Consider the following 15,328-nt stretch of genomic DNA (forward strand, 5'->3'; position numbering starts at 1 on the left):
CAAAACTACTTTTTTCAGTTCTACCGGCAAAAAAATAAACCACTGTTGTAGTTACTGGATACCTTCGCGACACACTAATCGCTTTATATTAACCCATTTCCAGGTTATAGATCGATCCGCTTACCTTAATAATTACTTAGCCACAAAAATCCTATTGTTCTCTCTCTGCAATATATCGAATATTGCAGCCATGAACCAAAACATCAGCGTGGAAGCGACTGAAATAGTCCATGTAATGTAGAGAGAGAGAAAAATAGGCTTTTAGGAGGGTCAATTATTAAAATGCTTACAGTTATATTGGGTATATTCAATATACTCAATAAATGCTGTGAGCCTCAGTAATTATCTATTAAGTAATAAGCCGAGATACGCAATTTTACAAGCATAGGCTTAAAATGTAAATATACTAACAAAAACGATTAATATGATACTCGTAAACGTTATCCAAACTCATTGCCGGCTAGTTAAAAGTTCAGTTGAAGTAGTCTTTATTTTAAAATAGCTCTCCTACTATTTGGGGCACGGAAAAGATGGTCAGTTATCACTGATCCCCAAATCGTGAGAGAATTCAACACTGTGTAACCGATAGTGTCTAGTATTAATGCTGATTTATTTCTGACGTTGAAATGAAATCTGCGCCATCGATCTAAACATGTATTAGTGCAAGGAAAGAGCCTCTTTGTGATTACAACCGTAGGCCACCAGGAAAACACGCGAGTGGACTGCCAACTGTCAAAGACTTGTTCAGACGTGCATGTGTCGTCATTTGAATACACAAATTTTTTATTCAAACATCGAAGAAAACAAAACAAAAATAAAACCTGCTACAATCTTGGACAAAACTGTTGAAACACTTAGGAAATTTCCACTAGGGACATAAATGTCATGTCAAAACAACAGTCGTAGACAGTGCGAAAATGTCCCTATATATCTAACGCGATAACGAGGTAACAGCTATGTAAGCCTCAGTAATGGTAATAGTACTATAAATTAGTAACACATTTTTTCTAACGACCCCTTTAAAAATACATACCATGTAGGTAACAGCTATGCAAAATCTATATGTGCGCACGCAGAGGGCCGAACGGTTTAGCCGCAACTATTTTTATTTTCGCACTTTTTGCGTCAAGAATACTGACCTGAAACTTCGATCATTTCAGACCACTTTAAATCGAATTGATCAAGTGTACTGTACATCGCTAAATTTGCAACTAGTAGCTTTTCTTTGTAGAGATTACTGACGTTTCCAAACCTCTTTGTGCAAATTATTCCATAGCCTTTCGCGTTAAACAGATAGGCGTTTCTCGAGTGCGATAAGGGGCGTGTCTGCCCGCCGTTGAAAGCCTCCTTTTTAGGACTTTTAGTATAAATTTTTAGATTTTTAGCCTGCCCTGGAAGATTAGAATTTAAAATAAACATAACACTAACTGTGCATTACTGCCGGGTTCACACCGTTTACCGGCCATTTTGAAGAAAGTACGCGCGCTAACTTGGCGCGAAATACAGTGCTTTGGGAATCCGATGTGAAATGATCTGATTTTCACAAAATCTAGTTTTGACAGAAAAAAATATAAAATATTGACAGTCTGAAAACTTAAGGTACCAGAAAGAAGCTTAATTTACTGATCGGATTAAAGGGAGCGTGTAGTCGTGTGCTAAGTTTACAATATTTGTGTCCAAAGTCCTCGGAAAAATTTACAGACACGGAAATGTATGTAAACTGAATATTCAACTACACAGTTGCTCGGGATACAAAGCTAGTAAAACAAACAATGTTAAAAACAAAAAGTTGTCTTGTACAGCTATCTAACAATTAGACTACGAGCCTGAGTTTTCTAGAAGCGAATGGCCAACGGTGCGCAGTCGATAAAACCCTCAAGCTTGCCATCTAACTGTTAAAAAGAAAAGGGCAGGAGAGCCAATCAGATACGCAGATTTTCAATAGAACATAACTGAGCTAAACCGGGCGTGTCTTACTGCTTTGCGCGAGTTAAATAAGGCAAAGCCATGAATTATATTCGACAATTAAACACTCCAGTTACTTGAGAACACTTGAGAAAAAGCAGAAAACATACTCCTGCAGCTGGTATTTTCTCGCGTGTTTCCAAATTACCGTCGTGCTTTATGACAACACTGATAATACATGGCTAGGCTTCTTTCAGATTTGTTTTTAAGCACCGTTCAAAATGTGTTTCCGTTTTAATCGGTGTGTGTATTGACGGAATATCGCACGATAAAACCCAATATCCTTAACGAGCTTTAATTTCCCTGGAAACTAAAAATATCTTCAAAATACTGTAAAAACAGCATAACAAGTGCCATGTAAAACTAACAAACAAACAAACAAGTTTGTACTCTTATTATCACTCTCTTGGTGGAATCTACAATGTAGACAGGCAGGTCTGTTGTCTTTTTGGAGGCAATTCAAAAAGCATGATACAAGAGTAACGCTTACAAAACCTCTGAGAAAGTAAATTTTCATTTAAGGAAATAAAAGAGGCTCTTATCAGGTGTTTTTAGTTCAGATTGATGGTTAAAGTCAGCAATACTTGCAATACTTTTATATGTTTTTAAAAGATAAGGTACTAAATTGCTCTTCTGAGGCTTTTCTTGCACTGCACTAGTCTGAAACAAGAAACGTTTAATGATACTCCAAGATAAACATCGATCGCGCAGATAAACATCTCATTATAGTAAAAGGCTCTTTTATCGTCTGGTGGGATTTGCCCTCGACCGGCCTCGCAAAGCCTCAGAATTTCCGGAAATACTGCTCAGAAGAGTTTTATTGACGGAGCTTTTAAAGACTTAGTAAACACATGCACGTGTCGTCACTGGAATACACACTCAAAAAACTGTTGCTATTGATGGAGTCTCTCAGTGCAATGCGCATTATTTACAGGCCAAAATCCGCCTCATTAGGCTTCTTAGTATTAAGAATGACTTACTCCAGCCTCAGGCTAGTAATCGCGGTGCCAGCGCGCACTGATAAACTAAAAGCTACGTAGATTATCGTGAGGAAACACGATAAACAAACGAGTGCATGCGTGCACGCTTTACATGTAGTTTACGTATTTTATTTTATCAAAAGAAGCGTTCTTTTATTCCCGTTTGTGTTCATGTAATGTAACATAAGCTGTCCTATACTGACCGATTTCTGACATATCATCATGGTCTAAATACTTAAGTCTAAAGACTGAATTTTGCTAATGGGATTTGAGAGATATTAGAGATGGAAGGAAGCGTGTAGTTGCCTATTTTAGTTCCATATGTCTGTGCCAAAGTCCGCGGGAAAAGTTGCAGACAAATGCATGGATAACTGAAACCTGTACAGCTCATTTCCTACCAGCACACGGTAAAATTAATACGAAATGAGGAGACAATGTTAAAAAGAAAACGATTTAATCATCGAACTCGTGATTTTATGGAAGAAAAGGATCGAAAAGTTATCTGGTATAACTGAGCTATTTTTATACGGAACCAATTTCTAATACTGTTTGGATTCTGCACACGCTCAGATTGGCTTAACAGCTTTCTTTTTTATCAGCGTATAAAATATAGAAGACAATATTGCATTGCGCGAGTTAATCTTTGGCGTAAAACTTGCAATGATTGAAGCTAAAGCCATTTAGTGCATGTTATAAAACACTCCGATTATTTGAGAATATTGAGAAGTGTAGAAAATATTTCCAGTATGCGTCTTGTTTTTCCCTTGTCTCAGATCTCTCTTTGGTTTCTGTATTTGTCTTTGAATAAAGTAGCACCCTAAATGTATGTTTACGTTTTAATCAGTGTGTTTGTATTGATGGATTATCCCATGACAAAACACAATATCCTCAATGGGTTTTACTTTCCATGATAGCTAAAAATGTTTACAAGATTTTGAAATGTCTAAGTTGCACGTGCTAAAGAAGTGCGATCTTAAAATAAAAGTCTTTTCAGTTTTCCTCTGATAAGTAACACGCTCTTGATGGGATTCACATTGTAGACAGGCATCTCTCTTGTCGTCATGGAGGGCGGCATGCAATACTGAAAAACAAACAAAACAAAAACACAAACGAGAGTAACACAATCCGGACTGACAGAATTACGAAAAGAAACATTTATGGCAAAGAAGATAGCAAACGCTCTTATCGGTTTTATTAGTTCAGATTGATGCTTCGAGTCAGTGATACTCGCAATACAAAAGATAAGGCAATGATATGAGCCACTTATTTGTCTGGGGTTAAACTTCATTGCACCAGACTGAAACAAGAAACGTTTAATGATACTCCTGACCAAGATTAACATCGATCGCGCAAATAAAGATCTCATTATAGTAAAGCGTCTGGTGGGATTTGCCCTTACAAAGTCTCAGTATTTCCGGAAATATTACTTAGAAGAGTTTTATTGACGGAGCTAATAAAGATTTAGCAAAAACAACAAGTTCTTTGTACACTTGTTGTTCTGTAATAAAATTTTATTTTAAAGAGAGAATAAGTAGTAAGTGAAATAACCAAAATAATAACCAAACTGATAGCTAAGTGATATTGAGTTTGTTTGCACGTTATGCCTCGCCCGTTTGTTTTCTTATCAAAATATCATGGTCAGTTTTCAGGAGTTTTGGAGTGACCGTGTTGATCCCACGGTTGGCAGTTGACGAGTTGAACTGCCTTAATATTCTGATGGTGAAGAACAACTTTTTTTAATTGGAGAGCCTTTATTCCACTTTTCAACTCTTTTTTTAAAAAAAGATCTTGCAAGACGCGCGCAGACCTAACTGTCAGAATCAAGACACAACTAAAATGCGAGACATTTTCTCCTGGCTATTACACAAAGGGATAGTCATAGCAAGCACTGGTGAACCTTCGATCACTCACTCGACAATCTCCTTTGGAAATAGAGAGGCTGCAAACAGTTTATAATTATCCTTATTAGTGCCGCATTCTTTTACGTGATTTCAATAATTTAAAGTGCTAATTATTTCCGGTTTAAACTTCTAATTATGCACATGGAAGTCACACGATATTACTACTTACCTTTCAACCCGGTTTTCAACTGTAGCTAAAATGCGCTGCAAAATACGACGCTGTTCTGATAAAGTTGTCAGAAATGTTAAAACGACAATTAACATTTGTAATTTTTTTCTCACCCCTGCCCTCCCCATCACTTTTGTCATAACCTTCATAGCAGTTATGCATGGTAATTTTTCTACAAGATGAGTTATGAGATTTTAATAAACACTAGGAAAAAGGCCGTGTTCGTCGTAGAATTAGCTTCTTACACGGAATGACATGCTTCCAGACCCCCATCCCTCTTCCAGCAGTTGTCTTCTTCTATTTTCAAGGTCAATTTCATATTGCTGTTGAATATGGTGTTGGACAAGTAGCAGTAACATATATGTCTTCACGCATTTCAGCTTTTAAAAGGCTGAACAGCAGGTTTCTAAAAGAAAACTTAAAACAGTTTACAGACAACTTTTTATCGGTATTGGTGAAACGTTTTTTTACAATGTACTATCTGTAGCTTTCAACATAAAATAAAGGGTATCTGCGTTCCTGTTGGTAATTAAGACGGAATCCACTAGGAAGTCGAGTAATATTTATTAAAGTTGGACAAAAATCAAGTACCAGAATAATTTAAATCCTATTGCGTTATTTCCTACCCTTAATAAAAGGTAAAGATGTAAGTAATTATCCGTGATAACACCAACAACAATTTCTTATCAGAGTCTGAGAAAATGAATTTCAAAGTTCACAAGGTATAGGCAAAATCTCACGTGTAGCCATTTGGTAAATTCGTCTTACTACGATTCAGTGGAACTTCGAAATTTGCTTTCGATGTTTGGTGTTGTTAGAAAAGATTTCTTTTGCTAAGATATTTGAAGCAGTAACAAAAAAGTTTGCAATAAGGTGGAAATAATTCTGGTACAACAATTTCTTATCATAGTCTGAGAAAATTCAAAGTTCACAAGCTATGGGCAAAAGCTCACATCTTTTAAGCGATTCATGGGAATTCAGTGGAACTTCGAAACTGGTTTTCGATGTTTGGTGTTGTTAGAAAAGATTTCTTTCGATAAGATATTTGAAGCAGTAACACAAAAGCTTGCAATCAGGTGTAAATAGTTTTGGTACATAATTTTGTCCAATAACTACTCGAAGTCCTGCCGGATTTCCTCTTAACACCTCCCAGTCTCAATTTGTGCTGTGAAAAATGTTCCCATTAATTGGAAATGACGTGAGAATGTTCAGATTCCCTTTAGGGACGGACCATTAGAAATAACCGGAGGGGGGGTAAAAAAATTTCGGTGCAGGAATTTTTTTTTGAAGGCCTACTTCGCTGCAGGAATTTTTTTTCTGGGGCACAAGCTTTGCACGAATTTTTTTTCGCCCAAAAATACAGGTCTTTTTTTGTAACGCATCGATTTGCGTAACAATTATCATTATTAATTAGCATTATTGTTTCATTTTTCAGATTCGTTCTCTGAATTTAGCGACATTCAGGGACCGGACCGTTCATTTTTTATGGCGTAGGGGGCTGAAGGGATATGATAGATAGTGCCTGTTAAATATAAGAAAGAAATAGAATTTTTTACCCTGGACCCTCAACAAAAAAGATGAAAAAGGTGACAGCTAAAACTTATCAAGCTAAACTTTAGAACATCAGACAAAATTGCAGTTAAAGTGATAGTAATAATACTAATTGTGCTTTTGATGAACTGTTTACTGATGGGACACGATTGTTAGGGTGGGTGGTCAGGTGTGTTTGCAACCAAATAGTTGATAGGATTGAGCTGATGCTGTTCTTTCGGTACATGACAAATTAGAGGGGTCCGGGGGCATGCTCCCCCGGGAAATTTTTAATTTTCAGAACCTCAGGAAAGCTATTTTAGCCATTCTGATGGACGTTTATAGATGCCATCATACAACACTTAAAAGTTATTTCGTTGCACGAATTTTTTTTCAGGCACAACCGCTTGCAGGAATTTTCTTTTCGACAAGTTTCCCTTGCAGGAATTTTTTTTTGGTAAAAGTCACCCCCCCTCCGGTTATTTCTAATGGTCCGTCCCTTATCATGTCTTCTGTTCAATCCGTTTTACTTCTAAAAAAGATCTTGCACATTGACCGAGGGCACTGAGAGTGTTGTGATCTTGGGTAAGACACTTAACTTTTACAGTGCATCTTTCCACCAAGTACAATCAACTGTAAGGGCAAGCTGACAAATAGCATGCCAGATATATTTCCCTGATTAATCAGAATTAGGCTCATCGTACATATGCTGAGTAAAGTAGGGTTTTGAGCAGTTGCAAGGTGTAAGGAATCTATTAACAAATGCATGTTTGTTTGTTGCGACACATACGCATTATATACCGGTACTGATTTAGTCGAGAATAGGATCGTGTTTTCTTTAGTTATTATTGCCGTAATCAGGTTGCTGCAATTAAGTCATATTTCTGTGATAAGTAAAACTGCTGAAACATTGACTTGCATAAATTCTTATCTTTTACTTCTTGTGAGTGTGTCCATTTCATTTATAGACTAAATGGTAGTAGAATTATTTGCATGTATAACGTTCATCTCCCAGGGAACAGATTTTTTTTTCTTCAAGCCCTATTAAAAGGGGTGGGGGGGGGAGTAAATTATTGAGAGGGAGGGGCTTATTTCAAGCCGTATATCAATTAGGGTTCACATAAAAGAAATACGTTGACCTTTTTAGAAGCAATGAGATGAATGAACAACTTAAAAGCATAAATTCAACTTGTTTTCTTCTTTATAAATTGTCGTGATACACTATCTACGAAAGAGAGGGGCTAAATAGAGAGGGGATTTGATGGGGGGGGGGGGGGTGGAATTTCAAAGGAGGGGCTTTATCGTATCAGAAAGAAGGGGTCTTCTAAATGATAGCCCTAGTTGTTGTTAGTTTTGTAGTTCTTTGTCATAAAAGTATATTTATTGGTTTATAAGGAGATTAATATTACAGTAACATCAAGGAGGTGTTCTCATTATCAACGAAAATAAAATCAAGGTATCTACACGTGATACATCCGGCTTTGTACAGTCGACGTCTTCACCGCTTTCTTGTGCGGAAATTCTTCATTTTAACTGATGTAACTGTAGTTCCATTTTAAGACGAAAATATCCGTTAGGCTTAGTGTATCAGGAAATGTTTCGGTATGTTCTGTAATTTCAAGAAAGATATATCTGTAAATTGAATCGTACGATCTCCTTGACATGGTAAATGCCGCCACTAAATTTATCTCGCTTATTCGACTCCGGAGGTTCTAGCTTTCTTCCCGGCTGGCAATTCGATAAACAAAATATTTCACATGTTAAGAATACATTAGCTACGTGGATCGCAATATCTAGCACCTCCCTAGCTACCTTTTTGTAGGGTGTCTAGAGTTGTTGACCCGGCAGCGATTGCGCGTAGCATAATTATTCCCGGGCATATTATAATATGCAACAGAGGAGGCAATAGAGAATAAACCAGTAATTTCAAATGGACACATCGCATAAAAGTTCACGATTTTCTCATGCTGCAGGCCGTATCAAATATTGCAAATCGTTACTGAACAGTTTTGGATTATATGGCTCAAAGATGACATGATAAAGTTCTATCCTTTACTCTCAGTGGCTTTTCTCTCACTCCCCGCTTCATGTAGTTCTAAGTCATCTATACATAGTAGAAGCGTCTCTCCAAGGTAAAGCTAGATGTCCACAGTCTGTGTCAAAGTACCACAGACAAAGCCCCAGGAGTGATAAATTACTTTTTGTGGATAATCCGTTAGATCACCAGGAGATTTTTTACCCAAATTATCCTTTCGGTTATGCATATATTGAATATTTGACCACTGATGCCCTCTCTTATGTAGGTGTAGAAAGAATGACTATTAATTAAGAGGCGCAGAAAATTCCACTAGCTGGAACAGTCACAGTCTAAGCTTTGCCAGATACTTCAAGGACTATTTTAAAAAGATTCCATGTAGATTGCAGATTGTTGTGGAACAAGAAAAAGTCAAATTTAGCTTAAATTCAAATTTAGTCCAACTGAAACCCGCTGTGATAAAAAAGTAACCACTTAACATAGCGGCCAGAATAATCGCCTTTTCTAAAATGAAGTATATATTGCATTATCTCGAGTTCAGCTCAGCTTTCCATTATCTAAATGCGACTACACTATTTATTTTTGAAAATAAAAAGCACTTAAAGACAAAAAGCTTTATTGGACTAGTGTTATAAGTAAGATTCGGCTTGTGCGGAGATTTGTGCAGTAGCTTTTGTTAATGAAATACATTCCTAGATATAATGCCCCGAGGCTTTTACATATAGGCTTGAAAGCATAACATTAACTTAGACTGGATTATTAAGGTATTTTCGGATTACAATTAATCGTTTTCAAAGAACAGTTAATGCGTTTCAGAGATTATGAATATTTGCAGTTCATGAAATTCATATAATTCCTCACATAAAAATCGTCCACCAGGGGTGCTGATTTGGCTCAATTTTAAAAGCCGGAAAGCCTTTGTACCCCTGAGAATAACGTAAAATAAGTTTTGGAAATAAAACTAAATGTTGAAATAGCTTGATGGAGCCGTCGGCTTAACTTTCGGCTACAATTCCAGAAGGAAATTGGTTTACACAAAATAAGTATATAATTTTAATTCGATGGCCTCTTTACAGAGTCAATAGTAAATATCAAGAGACTAGGATTAGAACAGTCTCGCATCTCTAGGTGCTTCAGACTTTTAATCTTTTATTCACAAAGAAAAACTTGAACAATTTAGTAAATGAAGCATTATTATAATTAAATAACATCTCTGTATAATTTACTTCATCTGGGATCAGTTTAGTCCGCTATCTTTACGACCCTGTGCACCATAAACACTGAATTTGGTATGACACGAACGAGGCAAACTTTCACATATTTCTCTGTCTTTGTAGGGCACCTAATTTTAAATTTGCCGACAAAAAATATAACTTAAGTTGTAAAGGAATTCGGCTTCTTATCGCACCTCTATCAGGGAATATTTAAGCAAACTGTTTCACAATATGTAGCGAGACTAAGTTAAGACTGAACTGACTCGCCCAAGCTGGCGGATTATATGATTTAGGACGGTGTTATCATTAGTTACCCGTTTGGTACACATACATATATCGCCTCATTCAAATAATGTAGCCATTAGAATATGAAATAAAAATGTTGCTTTATCTCGACTTTTTAATCCGTTTCTTAAGTCTTGACGCTAGACTATGAGCATGTATGAGATAGTATTAGCGACGAGTCGATTGCAACCAAACTGAAATTGTCTTATGCCATGGACATTTCTGACGTTCAAAGCTTTTTCACGCAACAAAAAATCAATAAACACAGTGGTGGGGAAAAGGGATGCATGTAATATATTGAAAAGCACCTTGCAAGCACAATTATTCAAGTTTGGCGCTCCGCGTATAATCAATAAATCACGATTGTAACATGCAATATGGCAATAGCTCAGCTTTCGTGTTCAAGTTGTTTTCGTGTTCAGTGCTTGCTTCTGTCGCTCATTCTTAAATACATTCTCGACGCAATACTTACAGTTAATTTCAAAATGACCAATAAACAAAGCTATTCTAGGTATCTTAAAGGTATAGCCATCAGGTATATCGGCAAATTTCCTAAGTGAACCACTCCGGTGAAGACACTTAGAGTAGGTCTATTAAGTTCAAGATGGCGGCCATTCCACCTAAGACCGAACCTGATGACCAACGACGCCACAGCCAACGGAAACGCGGGACAGTAGCAAATAACAAAAGCTGAGCAATGATTAGGTTTTTGTTATTTTCTTGTTATTTCACACCTCCTGACTGATTAACTCTTTCTCTTTGGAGGCACGATGGACACAAGATGTAAATGCCTATATTCCCAGGTCCTACAATTTCATTTATTACGACCGTTTCGTCGAGCCTCGAGATACCACTGGAGGTAAACGTAACGTACCTTAAGTGTTTCTTCCATACTGATGTTATCTCCATGATTTCAAGACAGTTAAAGCTAGAAACATTTGCAACGAACGGCGCCAAAACAATCCGTCCGTACGAGAAATGAAATCATAAGTGCGGTCTGCCGGTTGCGATAAGCTTCCTTACCTTGAAAAGGAAAATATACCTCATATACCGTTATCAACAGCAAGGAAAAACGGACAATACATGCATCGGTATAACGTTCATGTTTACCCGTTTCGATTCTATTCTACTTTATCACGAATCTTAATACTAATATTTACCTACTAGAAGATGGTTTTCCATGTTCTATAAGAAAATAATGCACGCTTGCATGAGGTCTAGAAAAGCTGCTAGTGGATGCCCGAGCCGTTAAGCGAGGGCATTCAGCTGCTTTTCTAGACCTCAAAAGTGATTTATTTTCTTATAGTACATAGGAAAACCATCTTCTAGTGGGTGTAGAATGTAGCATTTAAAAAAGCACAGAACTAACAAGACTCGCGGCCGCTCACGGCATTTACAAACGCACGCAACATCGGTATTAGTGAAACTGTTTAGTTTATTCTTTTCTTTGGCGGCTTCTTTATAAATAAACCAAGATACCATTTCATTCATATTTCCTATTTATTGTCCTTTCTCCGACTACCAAAAGATTCTCACAAAGCCGACAAATCTAGTTGAAATATTTACGCATTTAAGTTTGGTAAAGCCTACTTCAATTTCATTCAAATGAAAAATTTTCATGCGTTCGTTTCGCAGCAAGTTTTTCAAATTCGCCTCTAATTATATTGATTTAAAAAGAACAAAAGTGGAGTGTTCTGTCTTCAAATTGTGGCTAAAAAAAAGGTTTCTTACCTCAAAGCGTTTCTAGAGTCCGGCTTCTTTTGCTAAATAATATCCAACACAATTTCGGGCAGCTCACGGCAAAATAGTGGCGTACACAACTCCAAAGAAAAACAACACTGAGATTTCAACGATTCGTTCTTCATCTGTCGCTTCCTTTGGCACTGTCTTACTTCCCTTTAAGCAAGTAAAACGTTTCTGATAAAAACTTGCTGCTTTAAAGCATCATTTAAACAACAAAACAAGAGAATAGAGGCGAAGGCGACGAAGTCGTACATCGAAATTCGACAAACAATCAGTTCGCACATCCGGGAGCAGGGATGGCGCAGTGGTGAGAGCGCGACTCGCCTCCCACCAATGTGGCCCGGGTTCGATTCCGGCCCGGTGCCATATGTGGGTTGAGTTTGTTGTTGGTTCTCGCCTTGCTCCGAGGGTTTTTCTCCGGGTTCTCCGGTTTTCCTCCCTCCTGAAAAACCAACATTTCCAAATTCCAATTCGACCTGGACAGAGGACCCGCATGAAAACCAGCTAGCGCTGATGTGGCTTCCTCTCTAAATATAGCGATACCGGGCTTCTATAGTTTTCAGCTATGTTGTATATAAAAAATAATGCCCGCTAGAATTCCATCGCGCGCATACAGCGGGGGTATATTCTAAAATACTATGGTCGTCTGTTCCCTTCTACTCGTTCTCGTACTCTAAATGTTAAAAGAGTAATCAGGGTGAACAATGCAACAACTGACTTCTTTTGTCTGAGGTTAGTCAGGTAAGCTTACTTGGCATTTTTTATTTATCCATGTTCATCACAAATTAAATACATGTAGAAACTTAATTACTTCTACTGGGACACTCACTATACCCTCACGACATCCAAACGGCATTTATGGTTGCTTCAGCCTAGCTAGGGCAGCAAATAAACAAACAATCTCTTAAACGCCTTCACCTCTCAAAGCTCTGCATTGTTGTCAAATGCTTGTCACTTGTAAAGGGTTTTTTCCTTGCTATATCTCTGTTGTTTGTTTTAGTTAAAAGAAGCACAGAATGACTACTGTACAAAGAAGTTCTTTCGACGATCGACTCAAATGCAATTATGCAAAGTTGTATTAACCGGCCTCTGTTTAAGTAACCAGGATAATTTTATTTTGAATATAGAAAAGACAAACACAAATAGGTATAGCGCGAGAAGAATCAAGGAGCAATAGAGGTAGGCCACTTTTTGAATTTAAACGCAGTTACACTTCACAGCTCCTATTCTCCAGTAAAAGCACACTTAGTCTTAAGATAACGTTGTGTTGTATATTTATCGGTTAATTTAAGGTATTGGTTTTATATAATTTAGTTAGACTAAAAGGATAGAAAAAAAAAATTCCTTTGAAACCTGAACTCCTTTTGATCACTCCAAACCGGCGGCTTTACCAGTCGGGGTTCTCATCATTCAGGCTATAAATTTTCGAAACCGTTTTCCTAAATCGATGTAAAACATAAATTTTATATTTAAAGCCTGTCACTTAATATTTCTATAAGAGAAATTTTAACATATTTCACAAGATGGTAATTGCTTCAGGCAGTAAAGTTCTTATGCAAGAAAAAGCAACCTTACCTAGATTTCGTTCTCCTTCAGTGAATTGATCTTTTCTCTACGAAGCGATACGTAATAGAGCTTTATTCTTGAAAAATGTAAGCAGCTTTTTCTGCAATGTCTTCATTTACTTGTTTTTGACGTAGTTGTAACTGTCTCGTGTCTTTCCTTCATTTCCTTTCTGCGGAAATTCGTTTTAATTTAATGAGTTTATACGAGGAAGACCCTTGAGCCAGTTACGATTTCAGGAAGTACCTGCCTTGTATTTCGTTTACTGAAATTGTTTTTCACCAATGCAACTTACGATCGTCTTATTAAAGGGTGTGATGATAAGCGTATTTTAAGAAGTGAAACGATTCTTCAGGCTGTATTTCGGTCACATACTACAAATATTGAACAGCAACAATAAACTAATTTAGACGGTTTTCTCACTTATGTTAACTGCTTTTCCCCTCTTCCTGAATTCTATCTATTACGCCTTGTTCGAACGATGTTGTGTTGACGTAGTTCGTCCCTTGTTTACTCCTGTTTATTTTTAGTTCTCAGATAAACATAAAGGCGTGTCCCGTTTTCAAACTGTTAAATGGCTTACCGGAAATCCTTTTTCTTCTATGTCCCGGGAAACATTTATCTTAGCTAGTGCACAAGCCTTCATTTCCTGACTATGTCTCGTGAGTTCGTAGATTGCTAGCACACCGGTGGTCGAGATTCAATTATAGCAAATAACTTTGACATCGCATAAACTCCTTCGCGTGTAGCAATTAAAATGCATTTATTAACATCATTTAAATTCAAAGTGGAATGGACGATTCTAAGATTTTAACTTTTCTGGTCTTACAGAATGATGTGACTCTATACATATGTGAACAGTAAACGAGGTCAATCAGTTATGACCTGGGCTTTACTATATTCAGAGTTCATTTTATTTTGACCCTGTTATTTTCAGAGCTACAACAAATTTTATAAGTTATCTCCGTAGTTTTCTTTTTTATCATTAAAAAATAAAAATGTTAACTACAATGAAATCACGATTTTTCGAGCCCAAGATTTTTCTTTTTTCCTTGTTTGCGTTTCACGCAGTCAAACAATGCAATTTCCCCCCCGATTTCTCGAGTCACTCTTCGTTTCCCTTGAAGGTTCAAGAAATCTGGACTCTACTGTAATTCTTTCATACCGTGCATTTCACGGCCCTGGGTGGTTTCAAAGGTTAAACGTGTCTGTTTGTAACCCTTAGTTTGTGTGTGGCCACTGGCCCAAATTTGCTACATATTGGTACTGTTTATTATGCACAGTTTATGCTAAACAAGGCGATTTGAATTTTAAAATCTGTGCACAGAGATGAATCATTCAAGTGTGTGACCATTTAAATGAAATTTATGGGGATAAAAGAAAGTATTGTTTATCACAAAGCTGCTCAAGGACTTTATTAACTAAAGTCCGAATGGATACCCTGATGGGTTCGAAAGAAAGCCGGCTATTAGGAAGTACCGTCATGTGATACTGCTTGTTTTTCGATTTAATACAAAAAGAAATTTGTGGATTTCAATTTTGAACTGATGAGCTGGGAAAGAGAGGGTTAGACTCTTAATTTACGGTTAATCCAAGTCTAACTGGTTTAGTATTGTCGTGTTTCACAGCCCGTATTTCGTGGTTTATGTTGCTACATGTACAATCATTGACAAAACCTTGGCGCAGTTGCTGTTTTGGCTTACTTGGAACATGAAAAAGTTAAGTAATTTCCCCTCTCCCCCTTTGCAATGTTGCGTAGCATGCAAAAAAAATTATGCTTTCAATTGCTGGTTACTTTTGCTCACAAACTGAAACGCACTGCACGGGGAGTTTAGGCATATTGTACTATCCAACATTGAAACGGGGGGAGGGGGTGGGTGGGCCAACGACTTTTGTCAATGATTGTAGATTGTCAGTTAGATTGTCAGTTTCAAGCGCTTTTA

At 37.2% G+C, this 15,328-nt stretch overlaps 1 long non-coding RNA gene across 1 annotated transcript; it reads right to left on the reverse strand.

The window, feature by feature from the left end:
- Nucleotides 1–3,830: 3,830 nt before the first annotated feature.
- LOC144646041 (uncharacterized) lies at nucleotides 3,831–13,156 on the reverse strand. The gene is made up of 3 exons (XR_013569353.1): nucleotides 11,811–13,156; nucleotides 10,954–11,102; nucleotides 3,831–4,026 (listed from the first exon to the last, which is right to left on the reverse strand). It is a non-coding gene; the product is annotated as an uncharacterized LOC144646041 (long non-coding RNA).
- Between the last annotated feature and the right edge of the window lie 2,172 nt (nucleotides 13,157–15,328).

Source organism: Oculina patagonica, chromosome 3, assembly GCF_052425735.1.
Source record: "Oculina patagonica isolate OP01 chromosome 3, crgOcupat, whole genome shotgun sequence".
NCBI lineage: Eukaryota > Metazoa > Cnidaria > Anthozoa > Scleractinia > Oculinidae > Oculina > Oculina patagonica.